This window comes from Hemitrygon akajei, chromosome 7, assembly GCF_048418815.1.
Source record: "Hemitrygon akajei chromosome 7, sHemAka1.3, whole genome shotgun sequence".
NCBI classification, from domain to species: Eukaryota; Metazoa; Chordata; class Chondrichthyes; order Myliobatiformes; family Dasyatidae; genus Hemitrygon; species Hemitrygon akajei.
In genome coordinates this window covers 100897791-100921676 of record NC_133130.1, presented here as the reverse complement: position 1 = coordinate 100921676, position 23886 = coordinate 100897791, and the positions used below count along the sequence as shown (strand labels likewise).

At 37.2% G+C, this 23886-nt stretch overlaps 1 protein-coding gene across 1 annotated transcript in view; it reads right to left on the bottom strand.

The window, feature by feature from the left end:
- The window catches only part of prkn (parkin RBR E3 ubiquitin protein ligase), a 1122674-nt gene that overhangs the window by 518727 nt on the left and 580061 nt on the right, over nucleotides 1-23886 (bottom strand). The gene's annotated exons all lie outside the window — the stretch shown is intronic.

Genomic DNA, 23886 nt, shown 5'->3' with positions numbered 1-23886 from the left:
TGTGGAAATGTATAGAATGTAGAAGAAACGTCTGTAATGGATTGAAAGTCATTGAATGGTTCATTGTAAATAATTTTATTTTTGAATAAAGTATATTTTGTTTTAAAAAATAACTCTGAAAGACACATTTCTGTTTAAATGTTGGTTGTGATAAAACAACTGCTGACAGCCAAAAACATTATGGAATAACTGCTGAAGGGGCCTGAATTTTGTTTGTATGAGATTGTCTGTCAGGTGATCTTGGCATGCAGATCATTGCTCTCTGAAACCAGGAGCAGTCATAAAAAGGTCCACTCTTTATCATTTGGTCTCCAATAGTGAGTGTGGCTAAAATAGGAACTTCGGACATGATGGCAAGGGGAGTCACTCAATGGCACAGTGGGTCAATTCAACATTATACTTGCATGTACAAAATGAAAAATGATTTGTTAGAGATGGAATTAATATGTATAGCTTTCATGCATGTATGGGGTATATGTTTGTTCACAGATTGTTAATGTGTTAAAGTTGTGATGTACAATTTTATTCTGTGAACAACTGGAATACTTTCCTGAAACATATATGAATACCATCAACCAGGGTGGTAAAGGTAAAGTTAAAACAAAAGGTTCACTGGAGTTTAAGATAAAAAGCTTGGCTGGGTATATCAATTCCTCCGCACATTACCACAAGAAACTGCAGATAGTTGTGGACACAACTCAGCACATCACAAAAACCAGCCCACACTCTCATACGTCTCACTACCTCAGTAAAGCAGCCAGCATAATCAAAGACACCACCACACCCCCACCCCCAACCCAAGATATTATCTCTTTCCCTTCAGGCAGAAGATACAAACGCCTGAAAGCATATATCACCAGGCTCAAGGACAGCTTCAATTCTACTGTTATCAGATTTTCAAATGGACCTCTTATATAAGATAGGGTCTTGGCCTCACAATCCAGCTCGTTGTGATCTTGGACTTTATTGTTTATTGCACTGCACTTTTTCGTTGATTTACACTTTGAATTATTACTGTTTTATCTAATTCTAGCTCAACACACTGTGTAATGATTACATCTGTATGAACAGTATGTAAGACAAGCTTTTCACTAAATCTTGGTACATGACAAAAATAAACTAATAGCAATGCTTCTTGGCATTAACATGTGTCTCTGTTCAAATTAATTTCTTTGGATCATCTGAACAGCATAGAGAGACATACATGCTTTCAGCAATCCTGCGTTTACTTCTGTCTTAACAGTATGATGATCCCTTTCACTTGGATTGTTAATAATATACAGTTTGATCAGGCATAAATTGGAACTCATCAATGTAAACCTTCTGTTGGAGAATTGAAAATGACAACTGTGGTAACTTCTACTTTACAAAAAGACCACTCGACAACTTGATGGCCAAAAGAGCATCTTTATCTGGGACGGCAAATGATATTTACAATACAGAGGCTTCCAGGTACCTCATGCGGCATGGGTGGAGAAACTATATACAATGCATACTGGGAGTAAAAAGAGCGGAAGTAAAGACCCCGCCAACCCCGGATCCCGCCTCTTGCTACCAACAGCTTCCCGATTAGTATTAACTTACTTTTAATAATACTCTCATTACAACAACAGCTGTTAGAACCAGTTGGATCAGCTGGAGGATATGGTTGTGATTTATTCAATCAATTAAGTGTTACTCTTCGTTTCTATTGGCCTCCTATAAAATTTAGATTCATTCCAAGATGAATTAATACTTTCTGTGAGCTCCCATAATGGTTGTGCTTATTTAATGCTGGGTAAAATAAAAAGCAAGAGAAAAAGAGAGTGAGAATGATTTATATATATAAAACAGTTTTGGATCTTATTCTCCTGAAAAGAAATCACTGCTTAAGCCATATTAATCTGATGACTCAAGTTGACATTCTTCAATTTGGTTGAATTATCTGACAAGCAATCTTTGTGGGTTCAAAAATATCAGCCTACTGTTAACTATCATAAACCAGATGAGGATGTCAGAAACCTGGAGAATAAGAGCATTTCCATAGAAAGTCATCAGGCTGAGATGTCCGTCACACATATTGGGTATTCTGAGATTTTCCATTCTTACTTAATATAAAAGAAGCAGCAATATTTGAGTTTTTGAGTGTTAAGTAAAATTGCCTGGGTTTGGATGCTCAAAATAAGAGTTATGAACAACGTGTTGATTTATTTAAATACACTGAGATTCCCACCTACAGGAACTTACAAATATTTTGTCCACAAGTATGATTGAAGATTTCATTGGATGGCCCATTACTTCTGCATCCAACTCTGACTTGAGCTCAAGATTTTTGCCCCTCTGAAATATTCCATGGAGGAGAACCTCAGCACAGAGATTGTTTTATTAAAGCAATATGCCATATTCAAGGACTTATCAAAGGACCTGTATGGATACGCCATGGTTGTCATGGACTTTATAAGGACAAGTGTGGATGAGTGGATCTCTATATAATCTTTCAGAGACTTCTCCAGACATAAGCCCTGGGTGAAATGAGAGATCTGAAACCTGCTGAGGGCGAGGTCAGTGGCATTCAGGGCTGACAATCCAGGCAGGTAAAAGAGGTCCAGATGCGACCTCTGTAAAGCCACCTCAAATGTGAAGTGGCAACTCCAGAACAAATTTGAATCACAGAAGGATGCTTGATAGATGTGACAGAGCGTGATTGCTATCAGCTCCACCCAGTCAGCTCAGATTGGCAACAACATCTCCTCCACAACCACCATCAGCACAGGTGCACCACAAGGCTGGGTGCTTAGTCCCCTGTTCTACTGTCCTGTACACTGACACATTCTACTTGCTTTATACCTATAAACTACATGTATGTGACTACTTACAGCTCTAATGTCGTATTTAAGTTCACTGACAACACCACTGTTGTTGGCCAAATCAAAGATGGTGAAGAATCAGCACAGAGGAAGTAGACTGAAAATCTAGTTGAGTGGTGCCACAACAACCTCTCAATCAACATCAACAAAACTAAAGTGTCGATTATGGACTACAGGAGGAAGAAGCTGGAGGCCAGTCATCATTGGAGGTGGAGGGGGTCAGTAACTTTTAAATTCCTTGGTGTTATCATTTCAAAGGATCTATTTTAGAATGTGTGGCATCACAAAGAAGTCTAACAGTGCCTCTACTTTCTTAGAAACTTGCTTAGGTTAGGTAAGTCACCTGAAACTATCACAAACTTCAATAAATGCACAGTGGAGAGTATCCTGACTGGCTGCATCATGACCTGGAATGGAACACCAATGCCCAGGGACAGAAGGGTCTACAGAAAGTTGTGGATACCATCCAGCCCATCACAGGCAAATCTCTCTCCACCACTCAACACATTTACATGGAGCTCTGCCACAAGAAAGCAGCATCCATCATCAAGTACTCCTACCATCCAAGCCATGCTCTCTGCTCACTACTAACAATGGGCAGGAGGTGGGTTTCACACCACCATGTTCGTGAAAAGTTACTACCCTACAACCATCAAGGTCCCGACCTGGCATGGATAACTTCACTCTCAAAACCCTGAAATGATTCTACAACCTACAGACTCACTTCCAAGGACTCTACAAATTATGTTCTCAGAATTATATACTGAGAACAGTAAAGAACAAAAACTCATCTAAAAATAGCTGGGATTTCCTTAATTTTTTAGTACACTATGCCACTTAATTGGGACAGGAGACTGATGCTGAACAATCTTTAACTGGTGTCAGTTGCATGAATTTGTGCGGCTGTTAAACACTAAACATGCTTGGAGTGAATAGTTTTCAAATAGCATCAGTTGCATGAGTTTATGATCAAACAGCAATGATTTTTGTACTGATAGTTGGTGAGAAATAAGCAGTGAGACAAGTTAGAACCATTTTGTTCACTGCCGTCTCAAGCATTCAAGTTTGGAGACATGAGAAACAGCCTGGAGTGAAAATTAATTGATTTCACAACATCAGCAAGTTAGGAACTATGAAGAATTTGAAGTTATCGACAATTATCTTGAATGTTGCAATGAAAATGAATATTTGGAAGATGCAACAGTTTTTAACTAGTGTCAGTCATATGCATTTGTGTGACCATTATAACTACACCGGGATTAGAGTGAACAGATATTAAATAGCCTCAGTGACCTATGCTTGTGTTACATTATTCATTTGGGCTGACCAATGCCAAATTAAAAAGTGGTGATTTTTGACACTATTTCATGCAAGAAGGTAATAAAGGCATCCGTTATCGGCATTGGGTGTCTGCACAGAATTTGTTCATTTAGAGTCAATCAAAAGAACACGACATCATATGCTGTATGAATTCCTCCATCAATGACAACGAAGAACTAATACAAAATGCCGGTGGAACGCAGCAGGCCAGGCAGCATTTTGTGTGTGTTGCTTGAATTTCCAGCATCTGCAGATTTCCTCCTGTTTGAGGAAATGTTTGAGGAACTAATACACAGTTTTATAGTACCGTAGTAATATTGGTAGCATTCTAACTTGTTCTGTTTTTCATTTAAATGCATAATTTATTGCTCAATTAAACTATCTCTATGAAACTTCAGCTGATTGGGGCAGCCACTTAATTGGGCCAAAATGTACTGGTCCCGATGTGTCCGAATTAATCAAAATCCACTCTATATTTGTACAGATATAGATATACAAATTGAGTACCCCTTGTCTGAAATTCCAAAATCCAAAAACCTCCAAAATCAGAATTATTTTCGAGCCCTGACATGACATCAGAAATGGAGAATTCCACAAGGTGCTGGGGAAGTTCTCATGTGATGTGCAGGTCTCAGTGCACCACAGATAGTTCTGTGAAGTGACCTCACATATGTAGTAAACAGAAGTTAATGAAAAATAGAAAAACATTGCATAAAGTGCAAAATAAAGATCCCATGTGTACTGAAAGAGTGGATTTGTCAGCGTCTGAGTGAACATACAGTATGCTGCTTAATGATATGCTGATCATGAAAAATGCAAAGATCTATTATGATGAACTGAAAATTGAAGGTAAATGAGAAATTGATGCATTCTGTGTATGACAGAGACATGGTTCACTCAGGACATGGCGGAATTGTCAGTAAAATTCAAGGGTTTCTCAATATACAGGATGGACCAGACTGCTGTTTTGGATAAGGGAAAAGTGGGGGTCTGTGTTTCACTGTAAACACCTTGTATAGCAGTCTTGTTACACTCTTGTTCCCACGACCTGGAACATCTGATGATTAAGTGCCAACCGTTCTACTTACCAAGAGAGTTCTCCTCCGTGATCCTGACTGGAGTTTGCAAACCAACAAAATCAGATGCTAAACAAGCACTTGATATGTTGAATGCCGTGATTAGCAAACAAGAGATTTGTCTTGTTCAGCCTTGTTTGAAGAAAACTCTGCCCAATTATCACCTGCAGCACTAGGGGTTCCAACACATTCATCCAGTGTTACACTACGATTAGGAATGCCTACCGTTCCTTGCTTAGACTGCCTTTCAGAAAATCTAATCACTTAGCTGTCCTCCTCATAACTGCATACAGGCAGACGCTAAAGACCAGGATCCAGAGATACGGACAAAAAAAAAGGTGGTTGTGGAATGCTGAGATGCTGAGGAGTGGCTATGGGATCACTTTGAATTGGGTCATGTTCAAGTACTCACAAGAGGATCTGAACAAATAACCATGATTGTCACAGACTTCATAAAAACAGTCGTAGACGAGATTTCCCCCAAAAAATCATTCTGAGTCTTCTCTAACCCGAAGCCCTGGATGAACCATGAGATTTGTATTCTGCTAGGGGCCAGATCAGTGGCATTCAGGCTGGTGACCGAGTTAAATACAAAAGGTCCAGGAAAAATCTCAGGAAAGTTATCTCAAGGGCAAAGTGACAATTCCAGACCAAACGTGAATCACAGAAGGATGCTTGATAGCTGTGGCAGGGCTTAAATGCTATCACCTCTGACAAAGTGAAACCAAGTGACATAGGTGACAATAAGAAGTCGATGATTATCGACTTCTGGAAGAGGAATCGGAAGGTCCATGAATCAATTCCCATCCGATCAGAGGTGGAAAAGGTAAGTAATTTTGAATTCCTTGGTGTTATCACTTCTAAGGATTTGTCCTGGGTTCAACACTTAAGTGTAATTACAAAGAAAGCAGGGCCACGCTTCTACTTTCTTAGAAGTTTGCTAAGAATATGCTTGTCATCTAAAACTTCGACAAACTTCAATAAATGTATGATGGAGAGTATATTGACTGGTTGCATCATGGTAACACCAATGTACTTGTATGAAAAAGCCAACAACAAGTAGTGGATACAGCCTAGTCCATCACAGGTAAAACCCTCCCCACCATTGAGCAAATCTGCATGCAGCACTGTTGCAAGAAAGGAGCATCCATTATCAAGGACCCTCACCATCCAGGACATGTTCTCTTCTCATTGGCGCCATCAGGAAGAAGGTACAGGAGCCTCAGGACTCATATCACCAGGTTCAGTTACAGTCATTATCCCGCAACCATCAGGCTCTTGAACCAGAAGGGATAACTTCAGTCAACCCATCACTGAACTGTTCCCACAACCTATGGACACACTTTCATGGACTCTTCATCTCATTTTCTCATTATTTATTGCTTATTGATTTCTTATTATTTTTTCTTTTTTTCTTTCTTTTTGTATTTGCACAAGTTGTATTTTTTGCACATTGGTTGTCTGTCCTGTTGCATATGGTCTACCATTAATTCTATTATATTTCTTGTATTTACTGTGATTGCCTGCAAGAAAATAAATCTCAGGGTTGTATATGGTGTCATATGTGTACTTTGATAATAAATTTACTTTGAACTTTGTAATTGTAAATATTCAGCAGGCTAGTTGCAGAAATAAAGAAAAGGCACGGCATTAATTTTTTAAAGATTTGTGGTGATAAAGCATCGGCTGATCACAAAGCGCAGAGAAATTCATTTAAAGTCTAACACACTGAACAGCTGCATCAGTACATATGTGTGATGACCAAATCTAAGACAGAGACTGCCTGCCAGTAGCACATCAATTTAGAGTTAGAAATGACAGTGATCCAAAATTACTTTATATTCCTAAACACAAAAAAATCCGAAATCCAGAACACTTCCAGCATCAAGCATTTTGGATAAGGGGTATTCAACCTAATCCATTTTCTCTCCTCTCAAATCCATTCTCCTGACTTCTCCCTGTGATCTGTCATGCTCTGACTAATCAAGAGCCTATCAACCTCTGCCTTAAATATACCCAGAGACTTGATGAGGCAACAAATTCCACAGAGTCACCACCCTCTGGCTACAGAAATTTTTCCTCATCTCTGTTCTAAATAGAGGTCCCTCTATTCTGAGACTGTGCCTTCTGATTCTAGACTCCTGACTATATAACCATATAACCATATAACAATTACAGTACGGAAACAGGCCATCTCGGCCCTTCTAGTCCGAGCCGAATGCTTACTCACACCTAATCCCACCGGCTCGCACTCAGCCCATAACCTTCCATTCCTTTCCTGTCCATATACCTGTCCAATTTTGCTTTAAATGACAATACCAAACCTGCCTCTACCACTTCTACTGGAAGCTCATTCCACACAGCTACCACTCTCTGAGTAAAGAAATTCCCCCTCATGTTTCCCTTAAACTTTTGCCCCCTAAGTCTCAACTCATGTCCTCTAGTCTCAACTCCTATCCACATGAGATTCCACCTTCAGGGAACTACGCACCATTATTCCTAGATCACTCTGTTCTACTGCATTCTTCAATGCCCTACCATTTACCATGAATGTCATATTTGGATTATTCCTACCAAAATGTAGCACCTCACACTTATCAGCATTAAACTCCATCTGCCGTCGCTCAGCCCACTCTTCTAACTGGCCTAAATCTCTCTGCAAACTTTGAAAACCTACTTCATTATCCACAATGCCACCTACCTTAGTATCATCTGCATACTTACTAATCTAATTTACCACCCCATCATCCAGATCATTAATGTATATGACAAACAACATTGGACCCAGTACAGATCCCTGAGGCACACCACTAGTCACCGGCCTCCAACCTGACAGTTATCCACTACTACTCTCTGTCATCTCCCATCCAGCCACTGTTGAATCCATTTTACTACTTCAATATTAATACCTAACGATTGAACCTTCCTAAATAACCTTCCGTTTGGAACCTTGTCAAAGGCCTTACTGAAGTCCATATAGACAACATCCACTGCTTTACTCTCGTCAACTTTCCTCGTAACCTCTTCAAAAAATTCAATAAGATTTGTCAAACATGATCTTCCATGTTGACTGTTTCTAATCAGACCTTGTCTATCCAGATAATTATATATACCATCTCTAAGAATACTTTCTATTAATTTACCCACCACTGATGTCAAACTGACAGGCCTATAATTGCTAGGTTTACTCTTAGAACCCTTTTTAAACAATGGAACCACATAAGCAATATGCCAATCCTCCGGCACCATCCCCGTTTCTAATGACATTTGAAATATTTCTGTCAGAGCCCCTGCTATTTCTACACCAACCTCCCTCAAGGTCCTAGGGAATATCCTGTTAGGACCCAGAGATTTATCCACTTTGATATTCCTTAAAAGCGCCAGTACTTCCTCCTCTTTAATCGTCATAGTTTCCATAACTTGCCTACTTGTCTCCCTTACCTTACATAATTCAATATCCTTCTCCTTAGTGAATACCGAAGAAAAGAAATTGTTCAAAATCTCCCCCATCTCTTTCGGCTCCACACATAGCTGTCCACTCTGATTCTCTAAGGGACCAATTTTATCCCTCACTAACCTTTTAGTATTAATATAACTGTAGAAACCCTTTGGATTTATTTTCACCTTACTTGCCAAAGCAACCTCATGTCTTCTTTTAGCTTTCCTAATTTCTTTCTTAAGATTCTTCTTACATTCCTTATATTCCTCGAGCACCTCATTTACTCCATGCTGCCTATATTTATTGTAGATATCTCTCTTTTTCCTAACTAAGTTTCCAATATTCCTTGAAAACCATGGCTCTCTCAAACTTTTAACCTTTCCTTTCAACCTAACAGGAACATAAAGATTCTGTACCCTCAAAATTTCACCTTTAAATGACCGCCATTTCTCTATTACATCCTTCCCATAAAACAAATTGTCCCAATCCACTCCTTCCAAATCCTTTCGCATCGCCTCAAAGTTAGCCTTTCTCCAATCAAAAATCTCAACACTGGGTCCAGTCCTATCCTTCTCCGTAATTATATTGAAACTAATGGCATTGTGATCACTGGACCCGAAGTGCTCCCCAACACATACCTCTGTCACCTGACCTATTTCATTCCCTAACAGAAGATCCAACACTGCCCCTTCAACTCTATAGGAAACATCCACTCTATCTATCCCTTTTTAAAGTTCAATAGGTTTCAATGAGACTCCTCCTAGTTCTTCTAAATTCCAGTGAGTACAGGGCCAGAGCCATCAAACGCTTCCCGTATGATATTTCTTTCATTCCCAGAATCATTCTCATAAACTTCCTCTGAACCCTTTCGAATGTCAACACATCCTTTCTTAAATAAAAGGCCCAAAACTGTTCACATTACTCCAAACGGGGTTTTACCAGTGCTTTACAAAGCCTCAGCATTACATCCTTGCTTTTATATTCTAGTCCTCTTGAAATTAATGCTAACATTGTATTTGTCTTCCTCACCACCAAATCAGCCTGCAATTTAACCTTTAGGGAATCCTACTTGAGGGCTCCCAAGTCCCTTTGCATCTAGGATTTTTGAATTTTCTACCCATTTAGAAAATAGTCTGTGCTTTTGTTCTGTCTACCAAAATGCAAGACTGTACACTTCATTACACTGTATTCCATCTGCCACCCCTTTGTCCATTCTCTTAATCTGTGTAAGTTCTTCTGCAACCTCCCAGTTTCCTCAATACTCCCTCCCCCTCAACCTATCTTTGTATTATCTGCAATCTTAGCCACAGAGCCTTCATGAAAATCATTGATGTATAACTTTAAAAGAATAGGTTCCAATGCCAACCCTTGCAGACTATGTTCTCTCTAAGCTGTGCGCGTGTGCACACACACACACGTTTTTCAACCAGCACACAAAGGAAATTAATCTGCACACAAAAGGTTAGTTACCTAAAATAATGTAGTAATTAATAATTATACTTATTGAAAATAATCTTTTAGCTAAATGTTTCTGTTAACTAGTTAGTTGGTTTTTCAAATACCACAATCACGCCACTAATTTACGTCACCTCACCTTTCCCTTTGTAATTAATTTTTTTCTTGAACTTCATTATCAAACAAACATTTCCATAAGATGTATTTCAGACATTGTACATATATATCATATAATCATATATATAACAAATCTCCACAAAGTATTTATCTGAGGTATACATTTATAGAAAAGAGTGGAAAGAAAAAACAAGCAAAAGGAAAGAAGTATGTACAAGTAGGGAGTGATCTTTTTTTTTACAACATATTCATTGATTTGTGAGAATAAAATCAGGCCTATGAGGCATTATGTAGTTAAACCATTTTTCCCAGTATGAATCAAATTGTTCCAGCTTATGATTAACAGATGCTGTTATCTTCTCCATTTTGTAAATGTCCATTGTAATTTCCATTCATGTATTTAGAGTTGGGCACCCCATGATAAAAGTTTCCTAGTAAGTGTCTTTTTACCAGCCACCAACAGTATATTCATTAAATATTTATCTCTTTTCAACCATTCTTGAGGTATATATCCAAAATATATGGTCTTACTCTTCAAGGGTATTTCACAGTAAAGATGTCTTGTAGGGCATTGTGTATCCCCCTCCAATAGTTTTTGATAACAGGGCAGTCCCAAAAAATATGATAATGATTTGCATTTAGATTTCCACAATTTCTCCAGCAAACAGGGAGGTTAATATCATAATGGGATTTCTGAGAGGGTGTAATAAAATATCTTTCTTTTTCAATCTTTTTATTAGTATTAATAATATTATGAACAAAATACAATTAATATATTAATAAAGGGATTACAAACATACAAATTCCCATTACACATGAAAGAATACATAAGCAATGAATACAGTATAAATAAGTTTTCCCGAAACATGAACCATATAGTATATATATGAACAAGGTAAATCTAGATATTTCATAATATATAATATAAAAAAAAGAAAAAAATATATATATGCAAAGTTGACTAACCTACTAATCTAGTATCTAAGGGAAAAAAAGGAAGCAAAAAAAGAAAAACAAAGAAAAACTAAAAAAAAGAGAAAAAAAAGAGAAAAAAAAGGGCTGTTTATAGTATCTCACAAGAATACATAAACATCAATGTCGTCAACTCCGATCCTCTCAACATAAATATGATTAAAGCTGAAAAAACCAATAAGCTTGGCACAGGGTCGTATTACATCATATGAAAATATTGAATAAATGGTCTCCATATCTTTTCAAATTTAATAGAAGTATCGAATACACCACCTCTAATTTTTTCTAAATTTAAACATAACATAGTTTGAGAAAGCCAATGAAATACCGTGGGAGGATTAATTTCCTTCCAATTCAACAAAATAGATCTTCTAGCCATCAAAATGAGAAAAGCAATCATTCGACAGGCGGAAGGAGATAAATGGAGTGAGTCCATCATCGGTAAACCAAAAATTGCGGTAATAGGATGGGGTTGTAAATCGATGTTCAGTACCGCAGAGATAATATCAAAAATATCTTTCCAATATTTTTTCAAAAGCGGACATGACCAAATCATATGAGTTAAAGACGCGATTTCCAATTGACATCTGTCACAAATAGGGTTTATATAAGAATAAAAATGAGCTAATTTATCCTTGGACATATGGGCCCTATGTACAACCTTAAATTGTATTAATGAATGTTTGGCACATATAGATGATGTATTAACTAATTGAAGAATTCTATCCCAATTCTCAATAGGAATAATAAGATTGAGCTCTCTTTCCCAATCATTTTTGGTCTTATCAAGGGGCACTGAACGTATCTTCATAATTATATTATAAAGTTTTGATATAAGCCCTTTTTGAAAAGGGTTTAATTCAAACAAACTCTCCAAAATATCTGAAGACACAAAATTTGGAAACGTAGGAAGTACCGTACTTAAAAAATGCCTAACCTGTAAGTATCTAAAAAAATGAAATCTAGGCAAATTATATTTATTAGATAATTGCTCAAAAGACATAAAACAGTTGTCCGAAAATAAATCAGAAAATCTTAATAAACCCTTAGTTTTCCAAGCCAAAAAAGCTTGATCTATAATTGAGGGGTGGAAAAAACAATTAGATATTAGATACAATAGGAATATTTAAAACGAATTGAGTCAACCCGAAAAATTTCCGAAATTGAAACCATATACGTAAGGTATATTTAACTATCGGGTTGTCAATTCGTTTCGGCAATTTAGAAAGAGCAAAAGGGAGAGATGTCCCTAAAATAGAACCCAGAGCATAACCTGGTACCGATATAATTTCCAAACTCACCCAATGAGGGCCAAAAGGACCATCCCATTCTTTCAACCAACATAACAAATATCTAATATTAACTGCCCAATAATAAAATCTGAAATTGGGTAATGCCAACCCACCTTCCTTCTTTGTCTTCTGTAAGTATGTTTTACCTAACCTGGGATTTTTATTCTGCCATATATATGAGGAAATTTTTGAATCAACATTAGTAAAAAAGGATTTCGGAATAAAAATTGGTACCGCTTGAAAAATATATAAAAACTTAGGTAAAATAACCATCTTAATAGCATTAATCCTACCTATCAGAGATAAAGATAATGGTGACCACTTAGTAAACAAGCCTTTAATCTGATCAATTAAGGGTAGAAAATTATACCTAAGTAATTCTTTATGGTTTTTTGTGGATTTTAATCCCTAAGTAAGTAAAAGAGTCATTAACTAATTTAAAAGGTAAATTACCATAGCTTGGGACCTGTCTATTCAAAGGAAACAATTCACTCTTATTAAGATTTAACTTATACCCAGAAAACTCACTAAATTGAGCCAACAATGATAAAACTGCTGGAATAGATTTCTCAGGGTTAGAAATAAATAATAATAAATCATCTGCGTACAAAGATACCTTATGAATATCTGTTCCACGATTAATACCCAAAATATCCTGTGATTCTCTGATGGCAATTGCCAAAGGTTCTAAAGCAATGTTAAATAGTAATGGGCTAAGAGGACAACCTTGTCTAGTGCCCCGAAATAAACGAAAAAAGGGAGATCTTTGATTATTAGTAAACACCGAGGCTACTGGAGTTTGATAAATCAGTTTAATCCAAGAAATAAAGGTCGGACTAAAATTAAACTTCTCCAGCACATAAAATAAGTAAGGCCATTCAACTCTATCAAATGCTTTCTCCGCATCTAATGAAATAACACATTCTGAAGTGCTATGTGAAGGAGTATAAACAATATTCAGTAATCTCCTAACATTGAAAAAAGAATAGCGATTTTTAATAAAACCGGTTTGATCTTCCGAAATAATTTGGGGTAATACCTTCTCCAGCCTGGAAGCCAGTAACTTGGAAAAGATCTTGGAGTCCACATTCAATAAAGATATTGGTCTATAAGATGCACAGTCAGTAGGGTCTTTATCTTTCTTCAGTATTAAGGAAATGGAAGCTCTATAAAAAGATTGTGGCAAATTCCCCAATCTAATTGCTTCTTCAAAAACCTTGCATAACCAAGGAGAGAGAGTAGCAGAAAAACATTTTAAAAATTCTGCTGTATACCCATCTGGACCTGGTGCTTTCCCAGAATTCATTGAGGAAATAACCCCTTTAATTTCCGCATCCGTGATCGGAGTATCTAATACTGAAAGATCATCGGATGATAATTTTGGAAAATTCAATTTCCCAAGAAAATCACACATGGTATTATGATCCTGAGGGAATTCAGATTGATACAGAGAGGTATAAAAGTCTTGAAAAGACTTATTTATCTCATCATGGTTAACTGTCAAATCCCCATTCTGCTGACGAACCTTAGTGATTTGACATTTAACCCAAACATTCTTCAGCTGACTAGCTAACAGTTTTCCCGATTTATCACTATGTATATAAAAATCAGATCTGGTTTTCATTAATTGATTTTCAATTGGAGATGTAAGTAATAAACTATGTTCCATTTGAAGTTCAACCCTTTGTTTGTAAAGCTCCCTACTAGGAGTGGTCGAATATTTCTTGTCAATCTCTTTAATTTTATCAACCAATAAAAGAGTTTCCTTCTTAATGCATTTTCTCAGACCAACAGAGTAAGAGATAATCTGTCCATGTATATACGCTTTAAAGGTGTCCCAAAGTGTTCCGCAAGAGATATCTTCTGTGGAATTAGTTGAAAAGAAGAAATCGATCTGCTCCTTCATAAATTTAATAAAGTCCGGATCTTGCAATAAGGTAGAGTCAAATCGCCATTGTCTAGCACTTAAAGCTGTATCCGTGAAATTAATAGAAAGTTTTAATGGAGCATGGTCAGAAATAGCTATAATATCATAATTACAACCAATTACCGATGGAATAAAACAAGAGTCAATAAAAAAAAATCAATTCTCGAATAGGAATGATAAACATGTGAGAAAAAAGAAAACTCTTTGTCATTAGGATGGCGAAATCTCCAAATATCAAAAACTCCATTATCAGTCAAAAAGGAGTTAATACAAGTGGCCGACTTATTGGGTAAAGTCTGAATAGATATAGATTTGTCCATCAAAGGATTTAAACAACAATTAAAGTCACCACCCATTATTAACTTATATTCATTTAAATTAGGTAAAGAAGTAAATAAGGACTTAAAAAAATCAGGACAATCCACATTTGGAGCATAAACATTAACCATAGCAACCTTTTTATTACAGAGTAAACCTGTAATTAACAAAAATCTACCATTCAGATCCGAAAGGATATCCTGTTGAACAAATGCAATAGAGGAGTCAATAAAAATGGAAACTCCCTTAACTTTGGCATTCGAATTTGAATGATACTGTTGACCCCGCCAAGACCTAAAAAAGCAATATTTGTCCTCCTTCCTCACATGAGTTTCTTGTACAAAAATGATATGAGCATTAAGTCTTTGGAATACTTTGAAAATCTTCTTTCGTTTAATCGGATGGTTTAAACCATTAGTATTCCAAGACACAAAGTTAATGGTTTGAGCCATGCTTCTAAAGTCAACCCTTTGGTATAGAAAGGGTTAACCATATTATAAACTCATGCACCCGGAAGAGGAACAAAAATAAAGAGCGGACCCGGAAGTGACGACATCGTAGACATATTTGTAGTTCAAAAACAGCCCGAATGAAAAAACTGAAACAAACTGGTAAAAGAAAAATAAAAAAGGAAAACAGACCAACCCCCACCCCCACAAGAAAAAGAGAAAAAGCCAAAATATGGCTAGAAAAAGGAAAAAATGAGACTAATTCTACCCCCATATCAGCGGCAGACCACTCCGTATTTAAAGGATATATAAAAAAAAACCACCCCAACTTTAAAAATTATGATCACAATACTAAAATCTACGCTTCTTAATATGCTTAGTTGTAAAAAAAAAGAATATAATCACTAAAAGTTTATAAATCGGGTTATAACCCAAACAAATCAAGAAGTATTTAAACTATGATAAGCGATGGATTATAGGAAGAAGACGAAAGAAGAAACAATAACGCCATCTTAAACAAAACCAAGAATATTTTTACAAAAAACCACCATCTTGATAATAAAAAAATTTCCCTTTGAAAGGTTAAAAATATACCTTCAAGGGAACAGAAATAATAGTCAAAAATATAGTATAGTGGTTAAAGTGTATACGACAGAACGATTAATATAACGAAAACACACTTTAACTTAAATATGAAGTATAGGATAAACCTACACCAATAACCAGTGACTAACCCTGGTTTGAGGAATCGAAAACCATCTTACACGATCAGAATCACTCATTTATTAGAGAGTAGTGTCTATAGCAGTAGGGAAGTTCTCCTCCAGATACTTTTTCGCTTCAAAAGTAGAAAGGAAAACCTGGCGTGGAGCATACAACGGAGATATTCTAAGCTTCGCCGGGTATAAGAGCGCAGGTTTTAGATTTTTCTCATAACATTCAGACATCAGAGGTTTAAAAAGAAGCCTTTTTTTCATAACTTCAGGACTAAAATCTTCCACCAAACGGAAATAGTAATTTTGAAATTTAATCATCCCAGCCCTCCGAGCCTCACGAATGAGTTGTTCTTTGTCGTGTACATAGTGAAACCGGACAATTACCACCGGGGGTTTAGCTGAAACACTCAATGAACGACTCCAAATTCTATGTGTTCGGTCAAGTAACGGGGGGTTCTCTGGAAAAACCGACGGAAACGCATCTTTTAAAAGTTGAGCAAAATATTTCGAAGGATTGCCTTTTTCTGTGCCGTCTGGGAGACCAAGTATACGTAGGTTCTGTCTTCTGGACCGATTCTCCAAGTCGACACTCTTGGCTTTAAGTGTTTCCACCAGTTTATTGGTCGAAATTAAATCCTGTTGCAACTTTTCAATTGTCAAATCTCGTTTCCGAGCTTCTTCTTGCAGAGACGCGATAAGAGCTTGCTGCTGGTTAATTACTGAATCCGTCTTAACCATATAATCTTGAAAAGCCTTTATATCTTGTTTAAAAACTTGTTGTAGTTCATTGAATTTTTTATCCAAAACCTCCATAAACAGTTCATAAGTTAACTCAGTGCATTGTGGTTGAGCTTGCTTCTTTCCATTACCGTTCAGGTTACGCCCCGGTTCCCGTCCTTCGGATCTAAGAGCCATTTCTGATTGCATATCTTCAAAAATTCACAATAAACTCTTAATGATAAGCCCGAGAAAATAGCAAGAATCTTTTGGTGTAGGTAAAAATAAGTTGAATAAGGGTGATCAAAGGTTAAAAAAAGTAAAGGTTATGGAGCGGATCTAAAACAGTGCTCACTCCATAAGCGTCTCCCGCTGACCTTCGTAATAAAATATCTTATCAAGTTTTTCCATCCAAACTCCCTCCATTTCTGTGAACTGATACACTTCCAATGATACCTCCATATTGTTGTCCATTCTTCCTCATATATAATTATCCCTCCTTCCTTCTCCCATTTTGTTTTAATGTATGAAGTCGAATGTGTTTTAAGATTTGACAACCTCTTATACATGCTTGAAATGATTCTACTACCATTATCTGAATTATATGCTTTTCCAAATAACTCCATCAAGCATGTACTTGCCTTGGTTACATTTTTAAGTGTCTTATTAACATATTGTCGCATCTGTAAATACCGATAAAAATCTTGCTTTTCTAATAAGTGTTTCTCTTTAAGCATTTCAAAACTGAACAGTGTTCCTTCTTTCATTATGTTGCAAAGAACTGTTATTCCTTTAGCTGTCCAGTCCTTAAATCTAGCATCCAATTTATTTGGTGTAAAATCCGAGTCATATGCACACCATTTAAGAATTGCAATATCTCCCTCTAGATTATATTCTTTTATAGCAGTTTTCCATATTTTAAGAGACAATTTCACCCATGGGTTATCAATAGTATTTATGTACTTTTGCAGTACTTTTGTTATCAGCCAAAGTTGCTTGTATGGGGATGGGAAGTACCTGCTCCTCAATGTTTTTCCATTGAGTGTCATATGATGGGTTGCATCAACATATCACAGCTCTCAACTGTACTGCAAAATAATCATCTCTAAGAGAAGGTAGGCCCCATCCCTGCTTTTCCTTTGCTAACTGCAAAGTTTTGAGACAAACTCTACCTAGATAACATCTTGTTCCATTCATTGAATTGCTTTTCATTAATCTCTATTGGTAGGGTCTGAAAGAGATATAACAGTCTGGGCAGTATATTCATTTTAATAGACTCAATCCTTGAACTGAGACTGAAAAAAAGCAATCAGGCTCCATCTTGCCATAACTTCCTTAATTTTTTTATATAAAGGCAGATTATTACATTCTGATAATTTTGCTAAATCTTTTGGCATAATAATACCCAAATATTTGAAACACTCTGTGTGCCATGCCCAGGGGTATCTACTTTCAATTTCTCTTGGTGGGTTATAGTAATATGATAGTAATTGGGTTTTATCTATATTGATCTTGTATCCTGACCATATTGTTCAAAGGACTGCATCAATTTAGGTAAAGAGTATGTTGGTTGCCCTAGATAGATCAAAAAGTCATCCGCATAACAAGCCAATTTATGCTCTAGAGATTTCAAGAAGGTGTCAATTTGAGTTATGCTTCCCCCTGGAACTTTGGAATATAGAGTTTTGTAAACCACTTCAAAAGCTTCTTGAATTTTACTTAGCTTATTTTTTATCATTCTTGGGTCCCTAATTCTATGAATTGTATTCTCTGCTATCTTTTTTTTTCAGTTTCCACGCCAGTATTTTCATAGATTTCGATCCACTTTCATAATGTCTCTGTTTCAGAAACATTAAATTTTTCCTGATTTCTTGCGTAGCCAAACTATTAATTTCATTCCTAATTCTTTTAATTTCCCCTAATGTATCTTGCGCCAAATTCAATTTGTGTTTTTTCTCTAGTTCCTTCAGCCTATTTTGTAATTCCGCTAATGTTTTATTCCTTATTTTTTTATATGAAGATATCGCTATAATTTTCCCTCTTAAGACAGCCTTCAGAGTATCCCATAAAATAGGAGGTGAAACCTCTCCATTATCATGAAATTCTAAGTAGAGACCAATTTCTTTCTTAATTTGTTCCTTAAAGTACGGATCATTGAGTAGACTGAATTTAGTTTCCAAATAGTATTCTTTGGCTGTAGGTCAAAATCAACAGATAAATATATAGGTGCATGGTCACTTACATCTATTGTCTCAATTCCACAGGTGTTTATTTTGTCTTTGTCTTTTCCAAATGTTATGAAATAGTCTATTCTTGTATATATAGAATGGGGAGCAGAATAATGAGTGTAATCCCTTCTGTCGGGGAAAAGGTCCCTTCATATATCAATTAAACCAACATCCTCAAAAAGTGTATTAACTTTCTTATGTAAAGATTTTGTTTCATAGGTTTTTCTATTGGAAGAGCCTAAGTTTTGCTGTAATTGTAAATTTAAGTCTCCCCCACATATCAGGAGACCTTCTGTTTCCATTACCATAATATTAGTAATTTTCTGAAAGAAACCAATATCACTTCCCAGGGGTGCATATATATTCAATAGAGTAACTGAATATCTGTCTATATTCCCCCTTACCAGAATATATCTGCCCTCTTTATCTCCCATTTCGAATACTTTTTCAACATTTAGCTTACTTGAGAAAAGAATAGCAACTCCTCTCTTATGTCCTGATTTATATGAGGAGAAAAACAAATTAGTGAAGCCCATTCTCTTTAGTTTTTTATGCTCATTATCACTTAAATGAGTTTCCTGTAAATATACTACATGGGCTTGTTCTTTTTTCATTTTGGATAAAATTCTATTACGTTTGATTGGATTTAATAGCCCATTTACATTAAAAGAAATTAATTTTACCTTGTCCTTAGCCATCTGTATTTATCTGTCAATGTATCTTTGAAATTAGCAGAATAAAACTTAATCGATCTACTCCCTGAACAAATAAGAACCAAGAAACACAAGTAATAACAAAATTGGAAACAAATGTGTGATTCCAAGGCTGAGGTCTCTAGTAAATGACCCTGCGTTGAGCTAGAGGAAATGTCTAGCTGTGGGGGATAACCCCTCCTACTTGTGAGTTGAGGGCCCTCATTGCAGTTTTCATAAAAGTCAGTGAACAAATCCATTACACAGTAAAGATTTCCCTGTGTACTTCTCCTATATATACATACATACATATATATATATATGTACACACCCACACATACATGTATATATATATACATATATATTACAAACATACGCATATGTGCACACATATATATATATATTCTCATTTTGGTGGGGAGAAAGGAGTAAGTGAGTGGATAAAGAATAACAATTAAGTAATATAAAATCCACATTATAATAAGTATTTCTCGAGATAGGTATATCACCACCTACTTTTGCTTCCGTTTAGCTTCTCAACATTTTTAAAGTTAGCCAAACCTTATAGCTCTTCTGGAGGGGGTGAGGACTGTCTTTGGAAAAATCCCAGTCTCTTTCTGATATACTTCTCTCGGCCTCCTCCCATCTCCTGCTTTCTCGATTCTCACATTATTTCCCAAGTGGAGCAGGATAATTCCTCTGCCAGGCTTCCCCTCAGTTTGGTCACGCTGACGGGCAACCCTCTGGCCTTCATGTCTGTAGTCGCCTCTTCCCCCTATCTGGTACAACCACGTCCCGTCATCATAAAACACTCCAAGTTTAGCTCCAATCAACGAGCAGCTCACTGATGTGGTAGACCTACTGTACGTGAAGTTCTTGGAGTCCAGTATAGTCTTGCAACCATAAAATGCACAATGAACAAAGTAAAAAGCACCTCTGGTTGGTTCCTGAGAGGCTTCTGCATCCGAACGTGCTGTCATCTTATGAGTTCACGGATGCTTGTACTGAGGAACTCTGAAATGCAGGCAAATTTCCCTATTGGATCAATCCATTATTTCAATGTGAAGGAAAAGCTAAGTTGCCATGGCATTTGTTCTTGTTTAGTAAGGGGGTTATGGGTTATGGGGAGAAGGCAGGAGAATGGGATTGAGAAAAAACAGGCTCCAGTTGAATCGAGTTAATGGGAGTGAGGCTTTGATTGCTGGAAAATAATGGACAAAGCCCCGAGACTCCAAGGAGAATTTCAAGAAGGCACTGGAAGAGGTGAAAATCACAACGCATCATGAACGGCACATATTTTTGCCAGTGTATCCCAATTATTGCAAGATTCACTCAGGTTCCACCAACACGCACAGCTAACAACATGTAATGCAATACAGTAATTACCTGAGGAACTCAGCAAGTCAGGTAGCATTTGTGGAGTGAAATGTTCAATTAGCGTTTTGGGTTGGGACCCTTCATCTGAACTGAAAGAAAGATGTGAGATAGTATAGAGAGATGGAGGGAAAGGGTGGAGTTGGAACTGACAAGTGACAGGTGGATCCAGGTGAGGGGAGGGTCATCGGCAGCTGAAGGAGGGGGTAGAATTGGGAATGATATCGGCAGCTGAAAGGTGAGAGCTGAAAGTGACAAAGGGCTGAAGAAGATGGAGTCTAACAGGAGAGGAAGGTGGAGCATGAAATTAAGGGAGGAAGGTAGGGAGGAAAACCAGTGGGAGGAATATTTGAGTGATAGCACATTCTGAATGGACTTTTAATATCCATTCCCCTCAATAGATGCTGCCTGGCCTGCTGAGTTCCCCCAGAGCTCTGTGTATATTGCGCCAGATACCAGCAGCTGCCATCTTGTTTTCTCTCTTAAAAACATATTGTACCTTCTTCTCATCTCACAAATGCCACAAACACAAAGGATCTTGTAAAAGATCAACTATCCCTTTCAAATTCCCTTCCTGTCTGCCATGAATGTTCCTTCTTATTTACCATCAAGAATATTAAAAACATGCTGGGATAAGAGGAGAGAAACTTGGAAAATTCTCAAGAGTCAATCATCTATGGAAGGGAGAAACCAAATTAATGCTTTAGATTGAAAATCCTTTCAAATAACTCAGAAAAAGAGATAACAAGACAGTTTTAATTTGCAAAGAGGATGGGGAGGAATGGAAGAGCCACACCTTGTTAGGAGACTATCAGCTGATCCATGTGGTCCAAGCGCCATTTCTTTTATAACAATGCCAATGTCGTTTGAACAAAATGGCCAACCCCACAGAAACATATAAGACCCCTGCTCTTTAACTTCTAATTGAACTTTTAGTCAATCTGTCCAAACACATTGAAGTTTATCTATGCTGACAAATTGGAAATACTGGCACAAGGAAAGGGTATCACCTCTGCAGAGGAAGACACATACACTAGCCAGACTGGCTGCTATTCTGACAACCAACCTAAACTACCCCACACAAATCACAGCTCAGTCATGCAAATATAAACCTAAACATGAGCTGGAATTGCACCTGTCTCATTCACTGCATTATCCAGTTTACTCTGGAGTAATGGAAACAAAACACTCAGCAGGTCAGGCAGCATTTTTGGAAAAAGAAACAACATTAACCTTTCAGGTGGAAGACTCCTCATCAGAAATCCAACTCTGGGTCGGATGAGGAGTGGTCTGTCTTAATTTTAGGGTTCCAGCATCTGCATTTTCGGATTTTTACTTAACTTGAATTTGCACTGTTGCAGATCTGTTCAGATCACTAAGTGCCCTGCTGCTTTTAGAATAATTGCATTTTGCTGCTGCTTATACCCTTCTCCTCCAATCATGACTTCTTGGTGATGCTGAGTGGGGTACAAATTCTGGTCAGGACACTGTGCATTGTATACTTTGAAATGCTGTTTTACTATTGTGATAATACATTTGTTGCTACCCAGGGTAACTCACAAAAATCAAAATTATGATATTAATGTAACATGACTAATTATATTGGTTATCATAAAAAGCTTGTAAAGTTTTATTGAAAACAGGAAAACAAAGGAACACTCAAGAATGAGAGTGCATTCTGAACCTTTGCTCTTAGTACAGGCACTAAATGCATTCAACGTTGCAGGAAATGGATTGGGATACAGTTAAAACTAACTATCCAGTCAAATTCTCTCCAGAGTATAAACAAAATGATTTTTTGATTGACCTTCTAAATAAGAGTTCAGAAACCTCAATAGTTAGTTAAATGAATTCAAAATATTGCTTTCATAACCTTTGCAATGCAGAAGCTTCATCTAACCTCTCATCCATCAGAATATTCCAGTGGGCTTTCGATGTAAGCTGATTGAGTAAACATGCCATCAGTTCTAGGATCATTTAATTTAAATGGGTCTTGAAAACCCTCGATACTAAATTTTACTCAGGCATGAGTGCCCTTGTTTATTCCAATTATGCATCCACTAAACAGTAATTAGATTAAGTCAGTGGAAAGTGCACAGGAATGAAGATTCACAACAGCACTGTTCATTTAGTCAACTTTGCAACAGTATCAGGATTTCAAACTGTAAATAAGTCCACATGCACAAAGGATAAACAGAATGTGAAACATTTACTCTTCCCACTATTTAAAACCTGCGTGGCAGGGTGGAGATCATTCCTACCAAAGGAGGAGCTTCTTCCCTCCGCCAGCCTGCAAGTCACCCTTGGGCAAGGTGCAGCACCTGCATAGCCCCCTTATCTGGGTCATGTGAAGCCATGAGAGCAGGTGGCATATGTTCGTATGAGTAGCTGGTGCATGTCATAAGTTCTGGTTATGTGATCATAGGCTGGGGTCACCCGTCTTGTAAAGACACTGCTCAGAAGAAGGAATGGCAAACCATTTCTGCATGAAAATTTGCCAAGAACAATCATGGTCATGGGGAGACCATGACTGCCTACGACATATGACACGGCACATAACAAATGAATTATTTAACATGAGTCTTAACACATTCAAATTAATCAATGAAGGAGGAATGCTGAGAACAAAGTTTAAACACTGTGAAACCCAGACAGGTTCAAAACACACTCAGCCAGTTTGTTGGGAAATGATGCAAGCCCATGGTGAATTGGGAAACATATTGGTGAATTGGCGTGGCGTGGCAACATAGTGGCTAGTGTAATGCTACTACAACACCAGCAACCTGGGTTCAATCCTAAAACTGTCTATAAGGAGTGAGTACGTTCTCCCCATGACTGCGTAGGTATTCTCTGGGTGCTCTGGTTTCCTCCCACATTCCAAAGACATGCAGGTTTATATGTTAATTGGTTACATAGTGTAACTGGGCAGTGAGGGCTGATTGGACCAG